The following is an 8334-nucleotide window of genomic DNA, read 5'->3' on the forward strand; positions in this document are numbered from 1 at the left end:
CCCCCCCCCCCCCCATGCTCCTTCTGCCAAGGACAGAACGGAAGACACGGTCTAAAGGTTGGGGTGTGGACGCAGCACTCTACAGGTTTAAATAACAACAATAACAACAATAACAACAACAACAACAACAATAAGTGGCCCGGCCGGGGTCGGCGCGGTGCGCACGGAGGGAGCGAGCGGGCGCAGTGGCAGCCGGCAGCCCGCCACCCTCCCGGCGCGCTGTCACCTCCGCCTTCGCGGGCCCGTCCAGCCACGGCGCGGTAGAGAGGCCGAGAAGGCGCCCAGGCAGCCGCTCGCTCGAACCTGGCTTTCAGTTTCCCTCGCTTTCCCCGTCTCCCTCTCCCCTTCGGTCCCTAACGACGGGGAGATGTCAACACTTTGGACCTGCACGCAGGAAATGTTTCAAAGGCAAACTGTTTCTTTTTTTCTTTTCTTTTCTTTTTTTCCTTAAAGGGATGATGACCCCACGTTCCGCCCACAGGGTTTTAAATTCCCTCACGACCTTAGGAAAGACATCTGCTAATATAAAAAAAATAAGTACAAACACAGCACACGTGACAGAACCAAGCGTTTGCTCACCCGGGTGCTGGGGCCGCGTTCTTATCTGGGGCTCCCTGGTGGACAGACGCGAACGCACCCCACCCCACCCCCCGCTGGCAGCTGCGCGGGGCGGGGGCCGTTCAGCAGATCTGTGTCTGGCTCTAACCTCGGAGACAAAACCCCACATGACTTTCCCCTCGCGGATCTTAATCTAGGCAAACACTTTGTCATTTGCAAATTATTTCTTAATCGGACTGAGCGATTTCGGAGTGTAATGCGGGATTTGGTGTGCTGGGAATCGCCAGAGACTGGCGTGTTGCCTGGGACTGCTTCCCTGGTAGCCGGGCTCTGCCCGCGAAGGCTCGGTGGCCCGGCGGAGAGGACGGATGAAGCGGACGGAGTTCCTTGGGGACTCACTGTTTTCCCAGTCTACTCCCCAGAAGCCTCATTCTCTCGGAGTGTTAACTAATTTAGCTCGTTATTCCTAGTGTCAGAACCACCAAGGAGAGGGAGTTTGGCTCTGGTTGCTTTTCAAATCCCGGGTTTGTGCAGGAATCTGGGGGCAGGAAGTGAGGACTGGGGAGCTGGAGTCGTCCCAGGGAAGCGCTTTCCCTTTGTATGGAAAATGGAAACATTGTGGAATCCAGATTTAAAACTTTGACTTATAGTTTGCATGTTAAATCACTGAAAGATTGGGTACAACAGTGCAGAAAGACTCAGAACCTGCAAATATTTGAATGGTTTTTGTAAGCGGAGCAGCTGCCAGTCAGCTGGCTTTGACAGGCTGCCACAGTTTTGTCATGTAATAGTGGGTGTTAGCCTAAGTGCAAAACACTCTGGCAAACAGATGTCAAACCCGCATCCCGGGGGGCTGGTGTGCACACGGGCCCTCAGTTCAGAGGGGCCTGGCGTGTCCTAGGCGCTGGGCATCCGACCTTGGGATTCTGCCCAAACCAGGACCCGCCTTTCTGCTACAGGCAGGGAAAGCCGGGGTTCAGCCCGCTTTGCAGGTTGTGGGGCTGGGCGGATGCTAAGCCCCCCCCCCTTCCCTATGCAGTCCCTGGGACCCGGGCTGCTCTCTGCGGGGAGCTCCAGGGCTTTCCTTAACGCTGCAGCAAGCCCCTCTCCGCTTAAGGAGGGAAACCAGGCCGCAGAAATCTCAGAAAGGCCTGCGGTTCAGGCAGAGCCTACCTTAAGCCTAGCTGACACCACGTCAGAGCCAAGGAGGCCTGGAGCTTAGTTCAGGGTGGCTGCCTTGGCTCTATCTTTCCACTTCTGACCTGGCTTTGTCAGGGGCTATGAGATCCAAAGGTTCTGGATTCAAGGTGGAGACTCCAAAGAAAATCCTTGTTCAGGCTTCCAGAGGCTGCCCTGGGCTCCTGCCACACAAGCAGCATCTTCCTTTACAGATCTGAACAGGCAGCTAGGCACAAGGGCCGGAAGCTGCGTTAAAAAAAAAAAAAGCAGCTGGAGGGGGGAGTCCTGTGGCTTTTGCATTTCTCCCTAGGGACTCTATCATTTGGGTGTGGTTCCTCGGTGGGTGTCTACACGCTCTCCCCCGCCAGGCCAGGCGAGGACTATTCCGAAGTTAAGAACTTGAATCACAGGGCCTTGCTCCTACTGGTGAAGTCCGGCCTTTCCTTTGTCTCCCCATCTTAGATTGCACCTCAGAGTGTGGCCTAAGAAGATTTAGAAGTCCTCAGGGCTTCCCTCCAGAAAGCGGGTCTCATTGTGCTGCGCTGTCCTGCGTGGGCGGTGTTAAGTCGATGGACCTTCTGGCCAGTGTCAGTGACCAGAGGCCTGTCACTGTAACCTTCTGACTCTCGGATCAGCTTGAGACCCATTCCTTTTGTGCTGGATGAAGGACACACGTTGACACGGATCCTTCTGGTTCCTTATGGTCTCTTTAAGGGACTACAATAAAAACATGGCTCACTCCCAGACATACAGTGGGAATTACAGAGGCCAATGTACCTAGCTTTTCTGTGTGATTGACTTTAATTCTTTTTTTCTTTTTTGTTTTAATTTTTTGTTTTTTGAGACAGGGTCTTTCTATGTAGACTTGGCTGTCCTGGATTCGCTTTGTAGACCAGGCTGGGCTTGAACTCATAGAGATTTGCCTGCCTTTACCTACCTGAGCGCTGGGATTATAGGTTTGTGCCACTGTGCCTGGCTCTTTAATGACATTTTAAATGGGGGAAAAGCAGACCTGTAAATTTTCACTAAAATTTTCTTTTTGAGACAAGGTTTCTCTGTGTAGCCTTGGTTGTCCTGGAACTCACTTTGTAGATAGACCAGGCTGACCTCAAACTCAGACATCTGCCTGCCTCTGCCTCCCAAGTGCTGGGACCAAAGTCTTGTACCATCACGCCTGGCTGATCTATAAAGTTTTTAAAAGAGTTTCCATGGGTTCACAGGATTATTTAATTCTGAATGTATCCATGATCCATATTTTCAGCTTTTGCCTGAGTTTTTGATCACAGGTCTCCTACAGTGCACTACTTCCCTGGAAGGAGAGGTTGAATCCAGACGGGGTCCCCCTTCAGCAGGCATTCCCGATTAGTGCCAGCAGTACAGGGAGCATCTGAGTGTGCCACAGGGCAGACCCGGACAGGAACAGGTCTTCATCAGATACATTGCTTATTCATGAAGGATGCAAGTCTTCAGGAGAAGGTGGCAGTAAACTCTGCTCAGAACCATGTGGTTCTGAGAACCATGGGGCTCCAGGTTAAACTGTGGGCTCAAGCCCAGCGAATCCAGGAGGTCGGCACCCGTGGTCAGTGACTTGAAGGCTGCAGAGGACTCAGGAAGGCATTCTTGAAGATGGCCAGCAGCACCTCAGTGTGCGTGTGTGGCCTCCAGCTCAGAGATCCGCCTGCCTGTGCCTCTAGAGTGGGTTAAAGATGTGTGGTACCACCGCCCAGCTAGCTCTTCAAGTTTAACTGGATACAGGACACAGCTTTCTTCCTGCTGTTCTGCTCTCTCAGTCCTCAACCTACATAGTGAACTTGATGTAACCAGATCCAGACCTAAAGACTGTTCAACAGGAATAAAAACAGGTACAGCAAACCCCTGACTCCGCTGAGTAAGTGCTGTCAGAGGTGAAGAGCTTGAGCCATGGTTCTTAGATGTATGATACGTAATGTCACAGCACCCTGTGGACCATACTTATGACATACAGAATTACACAGTATGTTAATTAAAAAGCCTTCTTAATCTTAATTGAGTTTTTGGAGGCACACTCTCATGTTTTCCATGTTGGCCTTGAGCTCTAGATGTACCTAAAGGTAATCCTGAACTCCTGATCTTCCTCTCTTTTCCTCCCAAGTGCTAGGATTAGGGGGATGTGCCACTATACCTGGCACAATTATTAGGTAATTAATTATTTCTCTCTCTCTCTCTCTCTCTCTCTCTCTCTCTCTTTGTGTGTGTGTGTGTTGGCACAGTCTTACTACAGTGTAAATGTGGAAATCAGAGACCAGCTGAGGGGAGCCAGTTCTTTCCTTCTTTATTGCGGGTCCTGAGGCTTGAACCCAGGTTGGCAGGCTTGGTGGCAAGCTCCTTTACCTTGAGCCATCTCACCTGCCCAGCTCATTTATAATTAAGATAAAGTCACTGAAAAATTAAAACTACACCACATTTCCAATGCTTATTGAGAGGGACATTGGCATGAGAAAGTCTTGACCAGCCTTCCAGGCTTTTCTTAGTCTCTGGAAGGAGGTCACTGATGACGATCACCTGAAGAGTGGTTGAACCCTACAGGGCTCACACATTCGTGCATAAATGAAGAAGCGGGACAGCACACATCTGTAAGGTGTCTGGGCCAGAACCTGGTTTTGTTCCACACTGCGTGACTGTAGTTGAGTTCTTTAACTTCTCTGGTCCTTAGTGTCCTAACCCTAAAGCTGAGACCCTACCCTATGCTGCAGGAAGGTTGTGAGAGACCAAGGCCTTGACTGGCCCAAAGCACCCAGCCCCTTTGCTCACAGAACCACTCCTGTGCTCATGTTGTTCATGCCCAGCCTGGTCTTCTGTAGATCTCTGAGTTGGGAAACAATTGAGGCGGGGGTGACGGGGGTGGGGAACACCTGGAAGGCTGAACAGACTTGCCTGGGCAGCATGGGACAGGCGGGCTGCCTCCGTGCACTGCAGTCTGGCCACAGTGACTGAGAACCCTGGCTAGTCTGTATGTCTACATGAGCAGTCCAGCCTGACGCGAGCCCTCCCCTCCTTGGGGACTTCTTAAACATGCCATTCGTGGCAAGAATGCTAACAATGGGGCCCCCGGTTGTACACTGTCTTACATTCAAATTGCCTGTTTGTTTCTTTGTTTTAAATGAGAGTGGTTGTATCTTAAGGTTTACACTGATCCTGTTGATAAACAATTATTTCATTATGTGAATTTATGCAAAGAATTCACATGTCATATTTTATTCATAGAAACCCCATGTTGATATTTTGTTCTTTTTGTTTCAGTCATTCACCCATTTACGTATCCATTTGCTCACTCATCCACCCATCCATCCACTCACACATACATACATAATACATACATACATACATACATACATAATACATATACTATACATGCACCTACTTACCTATCTATATGTTTGTCCATCCATCCACCCCTTCATCCATCCATCCACCCCTTTATCCATCCATCCATCCACCCCTTCATCCATCCACCCCTTTATCCATCCATCCATCCACCCTTCATCCATCCACCCACCCATCCATTCATCCATCCATCCATCCATCCATCCATCCACCCCTTCATCCATCCATCCATCCATCCATCCATCCATCCCTTCATCCATCCATCCATCCTTCCATCCTTTCATCCATCCATCCATCCATCCCTTCATCCATCCATTCATCCATCCATCCATCCCCCCATCCTCACATCCCCCACTCCTCCTCTTATAAACACATGTAATCACCTGCTCTGTGCCAGGTATTCTCCTAAGCCTTGGGATGGACAGGGGACTGAGAACAAGATCAGCCTTGCTCTCTAGAGCATGAGAAGAGATCTGTGGATGGGTTTGGTGGAGTCTACTAGAAAAATTTCCAGAACAGTTCCTCTTTGTTCTTCCTCTTCACATACTTTCGTGTTTTGTTTCTGGTGATACCTTTTCTTTACCCCCTTTTCATAGATCTGTGACCATGTGGCAAATGTGAAAATTCTTGGAGGGAGAAGCCTTGCTTTTCCCACCTAGCAGTAAACTGATAAGCTGCTGAGGCCTCTGGCTGACTCAATTGAACCTTAGTCACACTGTGTCCTTTGGGCTTGTCAATAGCAGATATCTGGACACAATACTGGACAGCTTACATCACCCCTTTGGAACCTCAATTTTGCAAGATTAAAAAAAAAAACAAAAACAAACAACAACAACAACAACAACAAAAACTGCATTATTGATTGTTCCTACGTCTATTTTCCAGGTCAAGTGTTCAATAGAGTCTTCTGTCATTGGTCCAGGGCCCAGTTTCCTAATCCGTGAACTGGGTGTAGAAACACACCAGCCTCACAGGGACACAGTGTTGGGGAGGGGTCAGGCGTGCCACACGTGTCAAGCACGGGTCACTGTGGGGACCGTCTCATCTCACTCTTTGTCCACGGGCACTAAATGGCCACGGCACAGAAGGACAGTGCACCCCATGGGGACAGACGCCTTCAGTTACTTGAATTCTACAGCTCTGACAGAGTACTGGGTATTAGGAACTCAAAGAGTGATTTCATAAAGAAAAAAAAAGTGTAGTTTATACCAAAATGGAATAAACCCCCTTTTGAGCAACAACAATCTGCATAAGTGCTTTAAGAAAGCCTATAATTATGATAAAAATGTTGCTCAAAGTTAAAATTATGAAGCAATCAAGATTTATAAACACTCTCTCATCGACTTTTAATCATTCTTTCTTTTTTATATACAAACTGTACACAATATATGGCTGCAGTATATCACACTACACATTTTATTTTCAGTAATTTAGCTGAATAAAACGTATGTGACGTGACATTGAGCAGCTAGGTTACATCTTCTCATGACGATAGGCGCGTGGCTGTTTTAGTGTGTGCAGCTATGTATCCTTCTGGAGTCTTACATGGAAAAAAATGCATGTCTTTTCTGTACCAAGATCTCTTTGAAAATCCTGGTTCTCGTGGCTCCTTTTAAAGGTCAAAAAGTATGACATGAATATGAATATTAACTACTTCCTGCTTAAGAGAAAATATTTTAATCACTGATTAATTGAGGCTGAAATCAACTGTTATAATCGATATTTGTTTATATTGGGCAAAAACTTTTCCATTTTGAGTGCCTGAAAAAAAGCAATTGGTAGCGTGTGAAGGACTGACCCAAAACATTAGCTATAGGGACTGTATTTGAAAACTTTCCTTCAATAATTTAAAACGTTTAAGCTCAAATTACAGAGTGAAACCTAGGAGAGAGGAGTCTCTCTCTCTGAACCCAGGAACCTCACACACACTGGCAATACGTACTCACTCTACCACTGAGACAGGCTTTATTAGGTATTTCTTAGTATATAAGGCTTCCCAATACATGAACAAGGACAGGCAGTACCTGGCAGCTGCTACCTGTGTTCTTGTGGCCAGCCCTTGTCTCTTTGAATGTTTTTAATCCTTAACATCAGTTCTCCCTGTGTCTTAGCTCCCTTTGAGTACTGGCCAAACCTGCTTCATTCTAGGGTCTTAACTCCTCCCCCTGGAAAACTAAACATAGCCACACAGCTATGTGAAACCGAGCCACATAAAACCTCGTCTGCCAGAGCACAAGGAGAAACTCCTGGTGTACAGGAGCAGCAGGCAGGATTCCCTCACCTGGAGATTAGAAGGGAGGGCAGACCAGGCCCAGGCCTACAGAGCATGGATTCTTAGAAGTCCTGGACCCCCAGCCGGTTTCCACGTGCCTTGAGAAGTTTATTTTGTCTGGCTCTCGTGGAAGCTCACGCAGAGCAGAGGAAGCACAGCTAGGATTTTGACACCCAACCTGAGCAATATGGGTTCCAGACTTCATGGTGTTGGAGACACTGGGGTTCGGTTCCTCTTTTTACAGGTGGAGCGTCAGCCATGATCAGGCCTCTATCTCCTGTCCAGCCCTCTTCACACTCCCTCCTATGCCTCTCCTGCCCAGAGCCTTCTCTCCTGCCTGATACCTTGCCACAGGTGCTCCTTTACTCTCTAACTGTGCAATAATTTTAAGCATGGCTTTCTCACTTTCCAGGTTACCTGTCTGAGGTGTCCTTTTTCCCAGGCAGTGCTGGGGCACTCGCTCTCACTGTACTCTACTTTAGGAGCCACGCCGTTATGGCTCCAGCCACAGCTTTATTTTTGTGGTTGTTAGAGCATGTGTTTTTTCTTAGACTGGAGTTTCATGAGCGTGAAGATCTCAGCCTTGGTTCTGATCTGTGCCAAGAATGCTGTGGGCCCTCACAAACTGAGCTGTGCCCTAAGGACAATTTTCTTTATCTAGTATAGTGGGTTGAAACCCAAGAAGAGACAGCAACGAGCAGAGTTCTGGGCTCCTGGAGCAGCTAGGCTGTGTAGGCGACACAGTAGAGAGGAGGAACCATTCGGCCTGAAGCATTGGGCATCCTCATAAAGTTCCTCCTGAGCTGTGGCTCAAAATGAAGCTTTCCAGGCCAAAGGAAGAGTAAGCAAGTCTGGCTGGGCACTGAGACTGAGGCGTGGGCACTGGAGCCTGCGATGTGCTGCCAGCCTGCACATGGGACATAGGAGAGACTGGCAACTTTGGCCAAGTGAAAGAGTCCAAA

General features: G+C 48.5%; 1 protein-coding gene across 5 annotated transcripts in view; it reads right to left on the minus strand.

The window, feature by feature from the left end:
• Nucleotides 1–634, minus strand: part of LOC129677845 (uncharacterized) — a 48528-nt gene extending 47894 nt beyond the window's left edge. For all 5 annotated transcript variants that reach the window (XR_008720271.1, XR_008720272.1, XR_008720273.1 and 2 more), the window contains exon 1: nt 580–634. The gene's annotated coding sequence lies outside the window, so the exon portion shown is untranslated. The remainder of the gene's footprint in view (nt 1–579) is intronic.
• Nucleotides 635–8334: the final 7700 nt, after the last annotated feature.

This window comes from Psammomys obesus, unplaced genomic scaffold (genome assembly GCF_907164565.1).
Source record: "Psammomys obesus unplaced genomic scaffold, mPsaObe1.curated_primary_1811, whole genome shotgun sequence".
NCBI classification, from domain to species: domain Eukaryota; kingdom Metazoa; phylum Chordata; class Mammalia; order Rodentia; family Muridae; genus Psammomys; species Psammomys obesus.